General features: G+C 49.2%; 1 protein-coding gene across 3 annotated transcripts in view; it reads right to left on the bottom strand.

Moving 5' to 3' along the window:
• The window catches only part of CYRIA (CYFIP related Rac1 interactor A), a 102,349-nt gene that overhangs the window by 47,997 nt on the left and 34,565 nt on the right, over positions 1-19,787 (bottom strand). For all 3 annotated transcript variants that reach the window (XM_070451466.1, XM_070451458.1, XM_070451460.1), the window contains exon 2: positions 10,783-10,934. The gene's annotated coding sequence lies outside the window, so the exon portion shown is untranslated. The remainder of the gene's footprint in view (positions 1-10,782; positions 10,935-19,787) is intronic.

Here is a 19,787-nt window from a genome sequence, read left to right as displayed (position 1 = left end):
GCTGAGCTGGGAGAAGTCCAAGGTCAAGGACAGATGTGGCAAAGGAATAGTGTCTCCTCACCAAGTGGGGCTGGAATTGCGCTGTGGGATGCTCTGTGAAATAAAAACTCTGGCAAGGCAAGAAGGCCTGCATTCTGAAGTGGTCCTCAATGCTTTTGGCCTCGGAGCAGGTGGGCTGGCAGTGGGTCCCGTCCCAGGTAAGTCCTGTCCACTACTCTTCATTCATCTTTCCTAATAGGTATCAGTGTGGGCACAGAGGACCCTGAAGACTCCCAAAATGATGTCACTCAACCCCCTGCTTCCCAATCCTCATTCTCGGATAAACATGATTAATTAGCAGCTCCTGACCCTCAATCCTGAACTCAGTGCCATTTTAAGCGCTGCCCACAAATCTCACTTAATTCTCACAATAACTCTCCAATGTAGATAAGTAGTTGGCTTTCAGAGATACTAAATCTATGTATTTCTGCCACAACCAAGAGCTTTTCTTTGGGCAAATGTAAGAGCTTGCAGTTAAGTACTTTCTCCACTAAGGGGCGTGCTCATCTCCCGTTAAAAGTGCCGGTCAGGCTTCCCTGGTAGCTTTAGATGGTAAAGAACCTGCCTGCCAATGCAGGAGACAGGAGACTCAGGTTCTATTCCTGAGTTTAGAAGATCCCCTAGAGAAGGGAATGGCTATCTACTCCAGTATTCTTGCCTGGAGAATTTTGTGGACAGAGGAGCCCGGCAGGCTACAGTCCATGGTGTCACAGAGTCACTACTAAGAGACTAACACTTTTCACAAAAGAAGTTTGTCCTTTTCACAAAATGGACAAAGCAGAGGGATCAGTTTCAACGCCCTGAATATATTCTAAACGTTGCTCCTCTTGGTAATAAAACGGGCTCACATTCACAGCTGTGGCACTCAGTACTCACTGAACACATTAACTGACTTCATTCCTGTTCTCGGTCATTTCAAAAGCATTGGTCTTGACCACTTTGCTGGAAATGGAGCCGTGACATTTGGTGGGAAAGAAAAATGAATAGATTCACCCGTTGGCTTAGTAAGCATCCTCCTTCCCAGCCTCTTCCCCTAAATTTCTCAAATTACCTTTTCCACCCAGGGAAATGTGTCTGGTGGCTGAATCAACTTGACTCCAGTTGCAAAAGGGAAAGAGAGAAAGAAAGAAAGGAAGAAAGAAAGAAAAGAAGGAAGGAAGGGCTGAAATCCTATTCAAGCTGATCAGAATGAATTCTGACTGCTCATTTTCATGCAACATCCGCTTAAAATTATATTGCGGATCTGGAAAATTCTCTGGCAGCGTAAACAGGGAGAGCAGGAGATCCTCCGTTAGTGATCAAGACCCCACCCTGTACGTATAAACAGAGGCAGGAGGTGTGCAGAAGTGGAGTGTTGTTTTCACAAAGGATGCTCCGGCAGGAAACTCAACATACACAGAGGAGTTAGCAGAGTGACTGTGGAACTTCCCTGTTTGGGCTGATCCAGCAAGACCACAATTAAACCAAACAAACAAGCTCACCAAGTTTATCTCCAGATTTCTGTTTAAGCCCAGCCCTGCTCTTGATGACTCAACCATGCACTATCCTGGTTTAAACTTGACCCTGCAGCCGGGGTTCCCAGGCTGGTGTCTGTGGCCACAAATGACTAAATTTGAAAGTTGTGCCCTGCATATGCTCCAGGGCAGCCAGCTCTCACAGACAGATCAAGTATTGTTTAGGCTACTCCTAAATTCCACTTGAAGATAGCAAATTGTTAACTCAAGCACCAGGTCAGGGGCTGCTGCTCCGCAGTTCCTAGCAGCTGAGAACCCAGCTCAACAAAGTAATCCCAGGTCATTTGGTGGAGTAGAGGGCGGAATGTGGGAAGCACAGTGAAGAGACCGCGGAGACACTGGCTTCCCTTTCACTTAGCAGCCTATGGCCTTGGCCACGAATCTGACCCAGGTGGTAAAGAACCCATCTCCCGATGCAGGAGACATAAGAGACACAGCTTCAATCCCTGGGTCGAGAAGATCCCCTGGAGGAGGGTATGGCAACCCACTCCAGTATTCTTGTCTGGAGAATCCCATGGACAGAGGCGCCTGGAGGGTCACAGTCCCTGGGGTTGCACAGAGTTGGACACAGATGAAGTGACTAAGCACGCATGCACGCATGCACTAGATTAAGGATGTGAAGTTCCAGTGTCAAATCTCCCTTTCATCCTGTATATCACAAGTAAATGGTTGTTTCAGGACTGATTGTCTTAAGATAAATGAAACCAGGGGTTTCCCCTTGTACTAGTTTCATATTCATTTTGTTTTAAGGGTGAGTTCATTTATTGACAGCCCCCTCCCCGCCCCCAGCGCCCGCCACCTGGCACAAATCACAGCACGAAAAGTAAGCAGGGATGGCATTCAGTAAGCCCCCCACCTCGGACCAGGTCTTAGGCTGAGGGCTTGTCATACAAGATCTGCATCCTGGAGCCTGGGACAAGAAGGCTACACCATCTTTACTGCTGCCACTTTCCACAACGCCTCCCACTGTCCTGGCCTCAATTTATTCATCTGAAAAAAAGGGTCAGACAGAAGCAAAACCGAGTGATCTCACAGAACCCTCTAAAGACAACTTTTATGAAATTTCCAAGGCAGAGCTCTCTCAATAAATCTTTGTTAAAATAGAAAACCTAGGTGTTTAAATGCAACACTTACTTAAGATAAAACACACACACACAGACAGAAAACAAGCAACCCACTGTGTGCAGCAATTAATCACCGTGACTCACTAATATTTTGTCTGTCACTGACCAGGCCACTAGCATCCCTCAGAACCAACACCAGCAGCTCCCGTTCGTCTCCGACCGTCCCTGCCAGGGTGTGACCCAAAAGATGCCCAGGGCGCACACGGCCAGCGCCCCCTTCCTACCCTCTGCCTGGGGAGCCGGTTGGCATGGTGACGCCTGAGACATTCTTCCCTCGATTCCTCCCTTCCCTTTCACTCTATTATCACTGTGTGAGATCTTGCCCCAGAAGAACAGAGAAATCCTGAGGGTGAGGTCTGATGTCAGGGGAGAACAAGCAAGTCTTTGTCAGGCCGTTCAAGGAGGAGGCCCAGCCTGGGCTCTCTGGCCGCACACAGAGGGGTCTGTGCTCGCCCTGCCCAGAGCCTGGGGGCCCTTCACCGGGGCATCCTGAGCCCTCTTCCTCGCCCGACATCGGAGCCGAGCATAGTGGACGGATTTCCACTTGGCGAGCAGGTATTTCACACCAAAAGGGCTTAAAGCAGAGCTTCCACCCACACTCACTCCAGAGAACCACCCACGAGAAATCCACCCTCTAACTGTTCCTCCCACTCAGCACAGCAGCCCCTTCCCTACTCATCCTTAGTCAGCTCCTCCATCCTTCTCTCTGCCTCCTTTCCACTCCCCCGACCCAGGCTCCCGCCTCCATCTCCTCCTTGCTACCCACTCCTCTCCAGACTCCCGGCTCCTCTGAGAAGCCAGCTGGCTCAAGGAACTCTCCAGCCTCTGGTCTCCTACGAGGCTTCACTTGTTTCGTCAGACAGAAGGAGGTGTCCCACACTCGTGACGTCTCACTGTGTTTATCGTGTTGCTGACTTCAGCAGTGAAACGTCATCATCCAGGCAAAGTTCTGCTTGGGGGTGGTGGGGGCGGGGGGGGGGGTGGATTTCCCCTGGTGGCTCAGACATTGCAAGAATCTGCCTGCAATGTAGGAGACCCCAGTTCGATTCCTGGGTGGGGAAGATCCCTTGAAGAAGGGAATGGCAACCCACTCCAGTATTCTTGCCTGGAGAATTCCATGGACAGAGGAGCCTGACAGGCTATAGAATCCATGGGGTCACAAAGATTCGGACACAACTGAGTGACTTTCATTTTCACTTTTTCACAGGACAAGTTCTGCACGCAGGAGATGCCTAATAAACAGCCATTAAATGACTGAACCCACAGCTCATCCCAGAAACGGAGTTGAATATTGAATTGACGTTTTAGCAAGGAGATCAAACCAGACAGTCCTAAGGGAAATCAACCCTCAATATTCATTTGGAAGGACGGATGCTGAAGCTGAAGCTCCAATATTTTGCCCACCTGATGGGAAGAGCCGACTGCCTGGAAGAGACCCTGATGCTGGGAAAGATTGAGGGTAGAAGGAGAAGGGGGTAACAGAGGATAAGACGGTTGGGTGGCATCATCGACTCAATGGACATGAGTTTGAGCAAATTCCAGGAGACGGTGAGGCACAAGAAAGCCTGTGTGCTGCAGTCCATGGGGTCGCAAAGAGTCGGACACGACTGAGCGACTGAACAATAAATTGCCCCAGAACCCTGGCTAGCAGCAGGGTCACGGCAGAGAGAGCTGACTGGCAGGAAGGGGAGCCCGCAGGGCGCTGATGGCCAAAGCCGCACTCACATGGACCACTCCACAGGACTCCTCTCTCCGCCAGTTTGCAGCCTGCTCCTGCCCCAGGCTTCCTTCCTGCTTTCCAGGTCAGCTGCAGGCTCCCTCCCGGGACTTCTGGGCTGGCAGCTTACAAGTCCCCAGGGAAGAAAGGAAGCCTGCCGTCAGGGCCAAGCCCAGCACTTTAACTTCTCCGGGCTGGAAGACTCAGCTGCAAGGAGGCTGGGGGCCTGGAATGGGGGACAGAACAAGGGAGCAGCTACACTGAGGCTCCCGGCAGAAGGCTGGGAGGACGGGGTGCAGCTGAGCCCTCCATGTACTCTATACTGGCTCAGTGTTCTGGTTCCAGGGCTGGGGGAAGCCCTCCACGAGGAGGTGGGGGCTCTTGTTTCTCACCTTCTATAGCTTTCTGATGGTGATGATGCAAATCGAGTCCTACACAGGGGTCCTGTGGGACTACAGGGGAATTCAAGGACCCTCCTTGGGGACAAGTTCAGAAACAGGAGTTGGACAATCAAGCCCAATACCTCCTAGTGATGATGGAGGAGGGAAGGGGTGTCCAGAGTCAAAAGTGTGTCCATGCCAGGCCTGGACTAGAACCCAAGTGCACCCTGATGTCTGCCCTTCATTCTATCCCTCCTTCCTTTTCTCCCTCTTCCTCCTTCTCCTTCTCCCTCCCTCCCTTCCCTCCTTCCTTCTTCCTCCCCTGCACAGCAGAGTATAGTGTGCTGCCAGCACCAGAGGGATCTACAGAGATTTCCAGGCACATGCACCCCTGACACCACGATGAGCTGCTGCTGCAGTCTGAAGCCCTATTTATAGGCTCCCCCGGTAGCGCAGTGGTAAAGAACTCATCTGCCAATGCAGGAGATACAGGAGATGTGGGTTTGATCCCTGGGTTTCAAAGATCCAGGAAATGGCAACCCACTCCAGTATTTCTTGCCTGGAAAATCCCACAGACAGAGGAGCGTGGTGGGCAACAGTCCATGGAGTCACAAAGAGTCGGACACGACTCAGCACGCATGCACACTTTCCCCTATTCATAGATAGGGTGACACAGCATGGGGCTGTGGAAGAGGGACAGTTAGAAGAGGACCTGAATCCTGACCACTTGAGAGCTGTGGACTCGGGCGAGATGCTTCATCTTCCTGAGCTGCAGGCTCCTCTGCCACGGCCAGAATCCAGACTCCCTCCTGTTGTGCTTCTGAACGCATAGTACCATGACCTTCAGCGACCTTGGCACACCGGGGATGTGTGCACATCAGCAAGGTCAATTCTCACCCACATCCATCTCCAGACAGCAAGCGTGCCTGAAGGTCACGGGCACCAGGCTCTGTGCTCGGTTAAAACAAATTCTATATAATGTGAATGCGTGCACACTTGTATGCTGGCTTCCCAGGTGGCACAGTGGTAAAGAATCTGCCTGCCAGTGTAGGACCCAAGAGATGCAGGTTTGATCCCTGGGCTGGGAAGATTCCCTGGAGTAGGAAATGGCAACCCACTCCAGTATTCTTGCTGCAAAATTCCATGGACAGAGGAGCTTGGCGGGCTACAGTTCATGGGGCTGCAGAGAGTTGGACACAAATGAGGGACTATGCATGCACACACATACATGTATATATATGCACTTTCATATATATCAGACCCATTTACACATGAGAATGTGCATATACGTAACATCTATATCTAGATTTTTTTTCCTAAGAGAAACATAGGACAGATACAGTTTCAAAAATCTCCTGCCTCCTCCTTTCTACTTCTTTTCTTGGTCCTCTTTACCCGATTCTGATACTAACAATCTCCATGCGGTCAGAGAAGGGATGAACTCAAATTAGTCAATGATTATTTTTAGTTTATCTAGGGAATGAGGTGGGAGGATGAGGAGGTAGCAATTAATGCTTTTTTTTTTCAAAGCAGAGCTGAGGCATTATCTGTGCTACTTCCTCCCCAGCGTCATCACGGAGGACTGAGTGTTCACCCTTATTTATGAGAGTGCTGTTTTGTACTTTCAACCAGCCCCCAACTCCTACTCATCCTTCAAAACCTAGCTCACATGGCCCATCTTGGAAGAATTCCCTGACTTGCCTGAGCAGAGGGCAGGCTCCCTCTCTGCACCCACATCACTTTGTTTATGCTGAGGCTCTTGCCCACCATCTGCTTCTGTTACTGCTGGTTCCTCTGTCTTTGTCACGAGCTATGAATTGCTTTGGGGGCTGACCAGGCTTGATTTGTCTGGATGCTCCCAGACCTATCATGGTGGCTGGTGCATCGTGAGGATTCAGGTAGTGTCTGTTCAATGCATGTGTACAATTTCATTCACCTGCTGGGAAAGACTGAAGGCAGGAGAAGGGGTCGATAGAGGATGAGATGATTGGATGGCACCACTGATTCAATGAACATGAGTTTGAGCAAGCTCCAGGAGACGGTGAAGGACAGGGAAGCCTGGTGTGCTGTAGTCCATGGAATTGCATAGAGTCAGACAGAACTGAGCGACTGAACAACAGTGACAACAATGATTCTAAAGAGAACACTCTTAGCTTAGTGTTCAACAGACAGCGAGGGTTCAGAAATGGGTATCACCACTTGCTTGCTGACTAGAAAAAACAGATTGAGATCTAAATTCCATTATTTCTACTAGAATAGCATGGACTGTTGCCAGCCACTCTCTCCCATCAGAGACAAGACTTGTATTCTAACCATTTACCAGTAATTTGTGCACCAAGATGCAGGTGCAGTGCCATCAGCATTCACTATTCCCAGGGACCTCGTAGTGGAAAGGTTGGGTACCACAAGCATCTCACTCAGTTATCTGTATGAACTTGTTTTACAGCTGAGGTATGATCATATACTATTACAAGGAGTAGACGTAAAATCAGCACTTTACAGAACAGGGGGTCAAATAAAAGTTGACCCTTTGCTTTGTAAAACTACCTCATCAGGTCCATCCGTCTTCACTGAAGGCTCTGTTACCAGCTCTGAGTTGTCCTCAGGATTCAACCAACCCTCTCAGCCTGACATTCAAAGCCCCTGGTTAGTCCTCCCACCTTCTGTCTCTGAATGAGTCTTTCTCGCTCAGACTCACCTCACCTTCACAGCCACAGGTCCCCCGAGAGGCAGCCCTTGTGTACGCCTGTCTTCTACCTGGAAATGCCCAAACTTTCCCTGAAGTTTCCCGCCCTCCCTGCTACTCACCTGGCAGACTACTCCCCTTACTTCCAGGACTCAGTGGAGATAGCGTGTCCCTAGGAAGCTTCCTCAGCTATGCCCCTCATTCTGCTTACATTATCCCAGGGACAGGGAGCTCATCACCTCAAAGGCTCCACCTCTTGGCTCCCTCACACCCACTCTCATCTGATAAGTGGTGTGCTGTCTAATTATTAGCAGGCTTCTCAGGAAAGCCATAAACCACCCAAGGGCAGGGCCTGGATCTCAGCATCTTTTCCCCAGGTGTCTTGCACTGGTAACCACACAGAATAGGCACTCACAGGTTTGCTGAATGGATTGGTCCTCCCTCAACCCAAAAGGCCAGGCTTGGCAACAGTCTAGGTGAATGAATTCCAAGGGAATTGGTACCAACAACTTGTGGGAGGTACCAGCAGAAAATTCCCACTCTGGCAAATTGCTTCCAAAGTAACCAAATTAGAACAACTGCTCACTTGGACCTGATTTATTGATGCATATTCTCCAAGCAGCCTTGAACGAGTGCCTGGCCACAGGCTCCTAGAATGGGGCCAAGTCTCATTTATCTCCAGAGTCTCACTATCGAGTGCCCAATACAGGTTTGGGAATGAATGGTGAGTACTCTACTGGGCAAGAACATCCATCTTTATTTCTATTTCAGGATGTTTCAGGGATGAGGCCCTTGAGATATTCTGGGGAAGAGGGAGGAAGGATAGAGGAGGCTCTGGAAAAGTCAACCAGAACATAAAAGCCCAAGTCTTCACAGTGGCTCACAAGGCCAGCACCACCTGCCCACTCCTTCTGTCCTTACCTCCTTCCACTGTCCCTCGTTCCTCTTGCTCCAATCCTATTGGCCACTTGCAGTTTCCTGTAGCCCAAGCACACCTCCACTTCACAGCCTATGTTCCCACTTTCCTTCAAGCCTCCATCCCCAACTTTGTTCGGATCTTGCTCCAGTGACACCTAGTCAGGCGGGCTTCCCTGGTATCCTGCCAAAAACAGGAGGCTGGGGGATACAGGCATACAGGCACTGCTATCACTCTGAATTGGCTTTATGGTCATTATTTTTTTGCTTTATTTTTTCCATAACAATACTACCTGGGATAATATATGCTTGTTTATTTACTGACACGCCCTTGATCCCATCAGAATGCAAGCTCAAAGGGAACAGGAATTTTGCTTTGTTTTGTACAAATCCCTAACTCCGAGAAAGACCCTGCTGTATAGACATGCTCCATTCATGTTTGTGGAATGCATGGATGGCTGGATAAATGAATGCCCCATAAGAGCTAACAGTTAAAGAAGAAAACCAATGCTGTGGGCCTGGACAAACACGTGCTTGAAACCTAACTGTCTCGCTGAGGGGCCAGGAAACCCGCCCCTGAATCAGCTGATCCCAGCTGTTAAGTACATTCATCTGGATCTTGGAAGTACGCTGGTCTGAAGCGGAAAAGCTGCTGGTGGTGAGTTAGTTCTCAGCTACTATCTGATGGGACAAAGGATGTACTCAAGAGGCTGGGAGGGTGGTAACAGAGCAAACCTTCAAATGGTTGAACTGCAGAGGGTGGTCTGTGAAAGCCAGAAGAGGGAAGGTTGCTACTGAAGAGGAATGCTGAAATCGAGAGCTGTTTACAGTTCTTCTCTTCTTTACTTGTGTGTGTAGACTAACCTGTCCCTGGGGTTTTGGCCACAGGTTCAAAGGGAGCCCAATGGGGGCTCAAAGCTGTATTGAAATACCTCTGAATAAGGTTGATCAGGGAAAGAAGCTGACATTTTTTTGAGGTTTACCATCAGCAAGAACCCACGCCAATGCATTATTGTCTCCTTGGAGCCTAAGCACAAGCCTTCAACACAGCAGGGACTGTCCCCATCTTACAGTGGGGAAACTGAAGCTCAGGAATTTACATGATCTAAGCAAAAATCACTCAAGCAAAAATAGCAGAACTGAGATGTGAAATTAAGTCTGTCTAATTTCAAAAGCTCTTCTCCTTCCTCTGAATTATGCTACAACTCAGGGACCCCTGGGGGGAAAGAAACCATAAGAGGAAGAAAGGCAAGGAGCACAAGACAAATAAGTTCCCCTAAGAATGAGAACCTGATATAAGGAACAAGTCTGGGACAAAATAACCCCAGGACCTCAGAACTGGAAAATACCTGAGAAATCACCTGGTCTTATCTTCTGTACTGTCAAGCTTTATGAAATGCTCCTGATTTTGCTTTTCAGGGAAAAATCAAAATGTGTAAATGAAAAAGAAGAGCTTTAGGAGAAGACAGCAGAAAGTAACAGCAGCAGCCAGTGAAAGAGTAACAGTGGGCGTGTGGTCATCATGGCGCACTGCCACCTCCTTCGCGACTGCTGACCTGGGATGTGTGGGTGTCCTGGGCCAGCTTAAAGGAGATGCACTAATACCCCAAAGTCCCTGCAGACAAAATCAGCAGATCTTAAGTCACCCGGGAAGAATATCAGCTTGTGTCAGATCCATGTTCAAAGAAGTTCAAGTAGGTGTGACCCTCTCCACTTCCAGGTAAGAAGAAAAGTATCCAAAACTGACTGGGAGGCAGTGGGGGAGAAAAAAACCAAGGTGCTGGTGATGAGGGAAGAGGCAAGGGGAACAGTACTCTGTAGTGGTACACCGCGGTGCTAAATTTACCTCGAAATTCAGCTGATTTTACCTCTCAAAATGTTATTCCAAGTGAGACACCAGCCAGGCCTCTGGCATGAGACTTAAATTCATGCCAGGTCAGCTACTTCTCTCCTTGCTGGTCTCAATCCAGATGGCCAGGATGGGCAGAAAGAAACCCTCAGATGGATTCTGTAGGGACAGAGCAACCTACAACGACAGCTCTGAGCTGTTCCCCCTCCACCTTTCAAGCTCCTCTGTTTCTTGCCTAAACACTCAGAAGACTCATGTAGCAAATGCTTCCACTCAAAATGCAGTTACAGAACCTGGGGACAGTTCACCACTTCAGAATGACAGCTACTTTGAAATACACATCAGTTCTTCATTATATCTTTGCTTTTTCTTTTTTCTCCTTGTACACGTATGTGGTGTAAGGAAGCATGACTTCCAATCAGGAATGAGAAATCTGGCGGAAGGACCATACTTGAGACTTCCAGGTATTCCGGGAGCCCGAATATCACAGATTCTCAGCACTAAAAATGCTGGTCATCACCATGCTGTCGGCTAAAAGCAAAGACAGTTGTTTCTTACCTGGAGATCTCTCCCGAGACTCGGAGTCACCAATCCAGGCTGATGGAATGAACCAGATGAGCAGCTGTTCCGCCAAGACAAGTCTGGCTCCCCAGATCAGGGCTGTGGCCCCTGAGAGTCCTGTGGTTTCTCTGTCCCTGGTGAGTGATAATCTGCAGAAAGGGAACACAAGTCATGTTACTAGGAGAGGCCATTTCCTCTTCTACTCTGGCCATAACACATTCGTTTACGCAGAGCAGAGAGAGCCCCAGAATCACCGATTACCAGGGACGGAAGAAATGCAACAACCTTGTCACATGTAGTTCGGAAAACTGAGGCTCAGAGAAAAAAAGAGCCTCACTCAAGGGTACTGCCACTTGGAGGGAGACTCCAGATCAGAACGTGTCTCTGACTCTTTGGCTGCTGGAATTTTAAAACAAATTTTTAAAAAGCAGCCACATGACCCATCCGATTTCTCAAACAAGTGGTCATTGACCCTGAATGGAACTCTCTGTTTTTCTTTTTCTTTTTTAAAACAGATTTTCCAAAAGAGAGGTGGCACTTTTTCCAGAATGCTGTTTTTGTAGTTTTCTGTAGTATTACCCCCTGGGAGCTGAATGAGTAAAACAGTCCACCTCAGTCATGTGGTTGGGATGGTGGCTGTGGCATTAGAAAAATACTGTTATGGAAGAGAGGGACCCATGAGCACAGCAGTGGGTGGACTTGGTTTTTTAATGAGAGTCGTCTGTATACCAGCCCCTAGGTCTGCTGATCTGTCTCTGTCTCTCTCTTTTTGTCTATCTGTCACTACATGTTTTAGGAAAACACACAAATACACATGGACTCTCCTCCCATGAGTATCATCCATTATGTGATTTCCCTTTTTTTTAAATTAAACTGTAATTGATTTACAATATTCTGTTAGTTTCTGGTATACAGCAGTTATTCAGTTATGGTGGTGGTTTAGTCACTCAGTTGTGTTCAACTCTTGTGACCCCATGGACTGTAGCCTGCCAGGTTCCTCTGTCCATGGGATTTCCCAGACAAGAATACTGGAATGGGTGCCATTTCCTCCTCTAGGGGATTTTCCTGACTCAAGGATCAAACCCACATCTCCTGCACTGCAGGCAGATTCTTTACCAACTGAGCTACAAGAGAAGCCGATTCAGTTATACATATATACATATATGTGGGTATATCCATCATGGTTTATTACTGGATGTTGAACATAATTCCCCGTGCTACACAGTTCAGTTCAGTTCAGTTCAGTCACTCAGTCGTGTCTGACTCTTTGTGACCCCAAGGGCTGCAGCACATCAGGCCTCCCGGTCCATTACCAACTCCCAGAGCTTGCTCAAACTCATGTCCATCAAGTCGGTGATGCCATTCAACAATCTAATCCTCTGTCATCCCCTTCTCCTGCTGTCAATCTTTTCCAGCATCAGGGTCTTTTCCAATGAGTCAGCTCTTCGCATCAGGTGGCCAAAGCGTTGGAGTTTCAGCTTCAACATCAGTCCTTCCAATGAATATTCAGGACTGACTTCCTTTAGGATTGACTGGTTGGATCTCCTTGCAGTCCAAGGGACTCTCAAGAGTCTTCTCCAACACCACAGTTCAAAAGCCTCAATTCTTCAGTGCTCGGCTTTTTTATAGTTCAACTCTCACATCCATACAGGACTACCGGAAAAACCATAGCTTTGACTAGATGGGCCTTTGTCAACAAAGTAATGTCTTTGCTACAGAGTAGGACCTTGTTGTTTTATTATGTGATTTTTCTGAACACTGTACATTTGAACAGCCACTTCTCTGTGCAAACCATCAAAACCAAAGAAGGGATCCCACATATATGAAGCAAAGCATTCACATCATGTGAATCTTATATAGTTTCCTAATTTATCCTCAAAAATGTCCCCTAAAGGTACCATGAGCTCCATTTTCCTAAAAGGTTAGACCTAGAGCCGAGTTGGAGAGAACCAGAATGCGCTGCAGAGTCATAAAGAAAAATCGGTGCAGAATTAGGCATGGACTCATCTCTGACTCCGAAATCCGTGTTTTGTTCATCTTAACTAGACTGCAGTTATTAGGCCAAAAAACACTAGGAGCTGTCTTATTTTCCAGTGTGTTAGCTTGAAGGCAGGCGAAAGTTCTCTGGCAGCTGTTCATGCTGTCAGGACATGAGGGTTATTCTCTTAGATTCTCGTTCAGACAGGAGGCTCAAAGGGCCCTGGCTTCCTGTGTGTTGCCAACCAGGGCTCACGTGCTCCAGCCAGAGGGCCCATCAGGAAATCATGATTATCAACGGCCGGCCTCTGTTCCTGGTCTTGGACAAGGGACAGGCTGGAGAGATGGTGGGGGGTGGAGAAAGGGGAAGAAAAAACAGGAAGTGGCAGGGGAAGGGAAGGAAATGATAGAGAAAACACAGCAACTCCTGCCTGATGAGAAAGGGATTTCTGAGCCCTGCATTTTGGGAAACCAGGTCACGGTGGTAGCGGGGTGGGGAGTGGGGGGATCAGGGATGGGCCAGGGCGAGAAGTTAGTTTCCTCCACGTTTGGGGTCGTGCCCGTGAATTCCCAGCAGAGCACAGGCCAAGGAGAAGGGTGCCCGCCACAGGTGCTGTGTCCCAGGGGCACCTGACTGTAGACCTGGAGAAGGTGGCTTTCTAAAGAAGAATCCGGGGGAGACCACCTCTCTCACCTCTTGGTTGTTGCTGAGGCCAGATGTGTCACAAAAGGACCTGGAAACTTTCGAGGCAATCAGTATCAGGGGGTTTTGATCCCGTCTCCACTCCCATCCTGATCAAATATTCTCAAAATTAGAACCATTTTCACATGTTTGGTTAGGACTTGATCTCCCCCAGTGGGGTCCAGCAAGAATCACACTTTCTTCTATCGCAATACTATGAGAGTCAAGGCCAGCAGAATGCTGGGTCTCCAGACCATGACTCTAAGTACTTCCAGAATCTTTTCCTATCATTTTGTTCACTTTACTTAATTACAGACACAACAAAAGTCCCCCAACTCCCAATGGGCACCATTGAGGCTGGCAGTCACCTGGTAAGCTGCAACCACACAAATAGAAAGCTAGACTAATAACCTAATCACTCTGTAATATCAATACTAATAATACTTTACAGGATCCGAATGGGTACTAGAGGGTAGGCAGGGAACACAGAGCCCCCCCAACAGGCAAGTCCTCGATACCAGTCCTACCCACTCCAGTGGTTCCCCAAACTCGTTGTGCATCTAGAGAAGCTAAAAAAAAAAAAAAAAAAAGTACAGCCCAACCTGGAGTAGGGGCCAAGCTTCTGGAGAGATCTATGTCATCACTGGCCCTGGCCCACGGACTAGCATTTAGACAGCTTGGATCCTCACCCAGCCCTCACAGGGTCCCGCCTCCTTCCATCTTGTCCATTCAATCATGGAGACCCTCCCAAGGAGAAGCCTGCTCCAGGGTTCTGACCTTGATTCTGTAAACTACTCCTCCACCATCCAAATAAACACAGAGCAATGAAAAGCAAGCGTATCTTTGAGAGGAATCCAAGCTCTTTGAAGGGATGGCTGGCGGTTTCCTGTTTGAGTCACCCACAGGCCAGAGGTCCGTCAGGGAGCACGCCGTCAAGTGAAGAAAGACACTGACAACTTCCGCCTCTGGTCCCCACCAGCAGCCCAACCTCGCACAGCATCAGCACGGGTCTGCTCCTGTTGCCATGGTTACGAGTGACCGGAGCCCCGGGGAGGAAACCGGCACCACCCGAGACCATCAGTAGGCGGCGCTGTGGCAGCACCTGAGTGCTAGTGCTCAGCGCTGTCTGACTCTGCGACCCCATGACCTGTGGCCCACCAGGCGCCTCTGTCCTGGGATTCTCCAGGCAAGAGTACTGGAGTGGGTTGCCACGTCCTCCTCCAGGGGATCTTCCTGACCCAGGGATCAAACCCGTGTCTCCTGCATTGCAGGCAGCTTCTTTAGCACCTGAGCCGCCAAGGAAGCCTCTCTTGTCAATATCTTGTCCATTTTGGTCATTTTAACAGCTTTAAGACCAGAGACATATTAATATATCTTTTGTTACCCGAACATTATTGACAGGAGTGTTCCAATACTCACTTACATTACAAATCGCTGGTCACAGGCATCAGTTTCTGCAAAAAACTCCCAGATCAATAACGTGTTAAGAGAGGGACAAAGCATGGTGTTATTAGCCTTTGTTAAAAATGGGGAAGCTGAAACCCAGAGACATAAAATGACTTCTCCAGGTTCACATGACAGAACCGAAACTAGAACGGGCAGCTCCTCACCTTCTCCAGTCTCGTGATCGGGGACCTTTTCACTACCTCCTGTCCACCCCCCCAACCCTGCCTCCCCCATTCAGGGGAGCGGCTGAGAAATAGCTTAGGATGGCTGTGTATCTTCCATTTTTGAATGGTTCTGAAAGTGGAATAGCTGGACAGAGAGAAGGTGATACCTACAGACAGTGAGGGAACTGGAGAGCCTGGAAGACCACCTGCCTGCCCTCCAAGCTGAGCGAACTCAGAATCCAGAGCAGGGCAGAAGCCTACTTGTTCCAGCCACAAGTTAACCAGCGGCGGGGCCTACACCCTGAGTCAGGGAAGCTCAGCACACTCTCTCCCCCAGCAGCAGGAGCCCCGGTCAATGTGAAGAATGACAAACGGGTAAGTGCGTGGATAATAAATATGACTCCTGCTCATCAGGCTCCTGCAGTGCAACAGGCATCACTGAACACTGGAGACCTGGTGACTCCATGACCCACTGGCCAGATAGGTGTTCTTCCAGCTGCTTTTACAGATGAGGAAGCTGAGGCCTTGTCCAAGGGACTTGGCTTCTGAGAGGTAGAGACAAGGTCTGAATTCCTGCAGTCTGGCTCCATTCCTGCTCTTAATTACTATGCTGTTAATATTCCATCTCCCCAGGTGGCGCTGGTGGTAAAGAACCTGTCTGCCAATACAGGAGACTTAAGAGATGTGGGTTCGACCCCTGAGTCGGGAAGATCCCCTGGAGAAGGGCATGGCAGCCCACTCCAGTATTCTTGCCTGGAGAATCCCATGGACAGAGGAGCCTGGCGGGGGCTACAGGCCATAGGGTCTCAAAGAGTCAGACTTGAATGAAGTGACTTAGCACACACATACTCCATCTCAAAGCAGTTACATTAAAAAAACAGAAAAGAAAAAGGAAAGAAAGGGAAAGGCACACAGGACAGTCAATTAGTGTTAAGAAACAGGGAACAAAGGAGGCACACTAGAAGCAGACACTACCTTCATGCCAAAGGAGGAGGAAAGGAGGAAACTCTCCAGGGCGGGAAATAGTGATTGAAAGGTGCTGAGCAGGCCGGATCAGGATTCTGGTCCCCAGCCCTGCCTGGGTGGCAGCCCCAACCCCACCCCCTCGGTGTCAGCCAGCACCAGTAAAAGACTTCCTGGCTTCAGTATTGACACAGCACCACTCGTGGGAAGAGGAAGTGGGGTGGGCTGCGGAGGGCTGGAGGGAGGACCCAAGATGGGAGAGTCATCGGGGGGTGGAAGGGACGGTGTTCTTGAGAACTCAGTGCCCATGTCACAGAGGGAGGGACCCACTGCGCAGCCGGTGAGCAAGACTCTGCCAAAAGCCCCCACCCAGAGCAGTGAGGGCACACACTGCCAGGGAGCCTGGGTTCTAAGGGTGCTGGGTGATTCAGACTCAGGAAGATCTGGGGAGCAGGGCAGGACAGAGAACATCCCTCATCATTTCACAGACGGGGAGACTAGAGCAAAAATAACAACAGTCATGACATCATCATCATCATCATGGCAGCCACCATTTATTGACACCTGTCATTTATCAGAAATGAACTAGATGCTTTATATAGGTTACACGGTGATAACAACAACTCTAAGAAGGCCGTATGATTATTCTTAATTTATAGTTGAGATAAGCTAAATCATATCCTAAAGGTCAAGTAGCTAGTTGGTTAGGAGCAAGGATCTGAACTGATGTCTGACATTTTGGTCCACAGTCTGACCTCTAAGCTACACGTGTCATGAAATGGTGACAGGCCCTGCTCATGACTGATGGTGCTAACCCACAACCAACTTTTGAACTCTTAAAGCACAAAGGTACAGGTCTTTAAACTTAGACATATTATCCACACTTTATCCATACTATGTGTCCACCTATGTGGTTACATACAATTAAGGTAATCAAGTAACTCATGATCCAAACTTGGGTTCTTGCCAGAGTGAAAGAGGCCTATTTATATGCTGCTGGGGAACTTCCCTGGTGGTTCAGCAGTTAAGACCCCACTCTTCTAATGCAGGGGGCGTGAGTTTGATAGCTGGTCAAGGAACTAAGATCCCATGTGCTGCATGGTGCAGCCAAAAAGATAAATAAAAAATAAACTGAGGGACTGCAACAGAAATCAATGAATCAGAAAACAGGGAAAAAAAAAATAATAATGCCGCTGGGACAACAGGTATTAACCAGTCCTGTCCCAGGCACACAAAGACGTTTTGTCACCCTGCTATAACCACAGTCCCAGGGGTGGGTTCTTTTAAGCCTCACTGATTCAGTGGAGAATGCTTCTACATGATCTCCTGCTTTCTAATTTACCCAAACACTCCTGTGCAACAATCCACTCTCCCTTTGCTCACTAGAAACTCTTCTACATCCATTGGCCTCGTGGGCCTTAAGTATAAAACAGGCAAGCTGATGATAAAGCGGATACCCTATGATTTGGGAAGCAAGGGTGTGACTTGTTCAGCAATAGATTTTGAAAGCACTGCTGGGCGCCTGGTACCCTCACCCCAAGAACCTCAATGGGCAGGTGTTCTGATAACCAGCCAGTCCCCCAGACCAGAGGGCTCGGCGTCTCCCTCACCTCTGGTGGCCCAAGGCAACGGGACAGGACACTGCAAACAGAAGCTGCCTCATCCTGCTGGAGAAACCACCACCCACCGACAGGACCCAAGACCCTGCTTCCTTGGAAGGCGGCGCCTGGCTGGGACAGGCGTCCTGTCTCCATTACCAGCAGGCACCAATCCCCCAACTCCTGGAGGGTATGGGGTTGTACCCACCTGTCCAGGGATCTCTCCTCTGACTCTACAAGTCTGGGGAGGAGGGAGGCTGCACTTAAAGCTTGTTTTTGTTTCTTAAGCTTTTTGTTTCTTTTCTGCCTTCTTAAGAATCTCTGATCAAGAGGAAAAAAGAATCTGCTGTTCTTTTGAAACCAGGAAATCAGTCTTAAATCAATCTCACACATCAATACAAGTGAAATGCTAACAAGACAGCAACAGGCACTATTAGTCCATTCTCTGAAGAGCTGTTTCCTGCAGTTATTTAATCAGGGGCATCCCAGGACCTCTGGTCCAGCGATTCTCTTACAGCTCAGGAAAGGTCAGTGGTGCTGGGGAGCCCAGAGACCCCTGGAGGGACTGGTGAAGACACAGGCCGCAGGGCCCTGCAATAATACACAGAGCCAGCCTCTTGTTTTGCATAGAAGTGTCTGCCAGTGATGATTTTTGATTAAGAGGAAGACCTCTTTTTTTCCCCAAATTAGGTCACATTCATACGCCATTGGGGTTTTAGGGCATGGACTTATCTTTTGGGGACCACTTATCTTATTCAACCCTCTGAGGTTCCCTGGTGGCCGGGGTTCCCTGCCTGCCAAAGCAGGAGACACTGAGATGTGGGTTCAATCCCTGGGTTGGGAAGATACCCTGGAGTAGGAAATGGCAACCCATTCCATTATTCTTGGCTATAAAATCTGATGAACAGAGGAGCCTGGCAGGCCACGGTCCATGGGGTCGCACAGAGTTGGATATGACAGAGAGACTAAACCACAATTCAACCCACTACTGCTATCAAGTTATTGCTGTTACTATTATTAATATTATTGGCCATGCCATTTAGGGGATGCCTGAAATCTTGGGGAGGGAAGGGACTTGGTTAACGGAACCCAGCAAGTAGGCAGCAAAACCAGGACCAGCACACAGTTCTCCTGACTGACTCCTACTTCTTCTATCTCAGCATGTGACCCCTCGAGCTAGGGACGAAGGCCAAGGAGCCCAGACTGGGGCAGGAAACAGCCCATAGACAGACAGTGACAGAGCCTGGGCTCAGGCCATCCCAGACCGTCAGAGAGCAGTGGGGGTCAAGGGTGACACAACCATCACTCTTCTTCACTCGGTGCTGGACATCGGGTGCACATCCCATGACTGCCTCATGTGTGACAGTCACGAGGTTCGTTCCATCAGGTCATCCCCTGGGGTCAGAGAGTGGCAGACACCTTAGAGACCCAGCAAGATCAGCCTCCTCGCCCTGACAAGCCTGAGCACCAGTGCAGTCAAATTGCAGATCGCTGGGGCTCCTTCATGTTCCCGCCTCCCTTCCCAAGGCTACAACTCCAGGAACGTCTCCTTTCTGGAAGGACGAGGGCACAACTTAACAGGCTTGCACGCCTGGCCATCAGTGGTGGTGCAAGCCTGGACACCTTGACTGCTTCGTGGGGAGCCAGGAAACCTCGGTGTACCCTGACCTTGGTCTTGCTTGGGCTGCGTGACCTTTGGTCCCTCACTACCTCTCTCTGATCTTCAGATGCAAAGTCTGCTCAGTGCAGACTTACAGCCACATACACAAGCAAGCCTCCCTGGGCTACTCTGAAGATCAAATGAGCCTTGAAAGCACCACAGCTATTTATGTTCATACGCTCTCTCTGCCACTGAGGGAAAGCGCCTTGAGAGGAGGGGCCCACGTCTTCCTGATTTTCACAAGCTATCACAATGAGCTCAAAGTCCTGCACAAATGACAAACACTGATGGCTGAGTTTGTAAAATTCAGCCTCCCTGGGGGCAGTAAATGGCTCAGGGTGGCTAGAGAGGGAAAAAGAGGCTGGCGTCAGGTGGTGGAAGACTCTACACACGCCCATGCTTTCTGTGTGGCCAAATAGTGAGCTCGTCTATCAGATGTCTTTGTGCTCGTGGGAGGACGGAGCTGTGGAAAGAGCCTGGGGTCTCGTGCCCAACAGTCATGAGCTGTAACT

Source organism: Odocoileus virginianus, chromosome 2, assembly GCF_023699985.2.
Source record: "Odocoileus virginianus isolate 20LAN1187 ecotype Illinois chromosome 2, Ovbor_1.2, whole genome shotgun sequence".
NCBI lineage: Eukaryota > Metazoa > Chordata > Mammalia > Artiodactyla > Cervidae > Odocoileus > Odocoileus virginianus.
The sequence above is the reverse complement of the archived record's forward strand: the minus strand, read 5'-3'. Positions and strand labels throughout refer to the sequence as shown.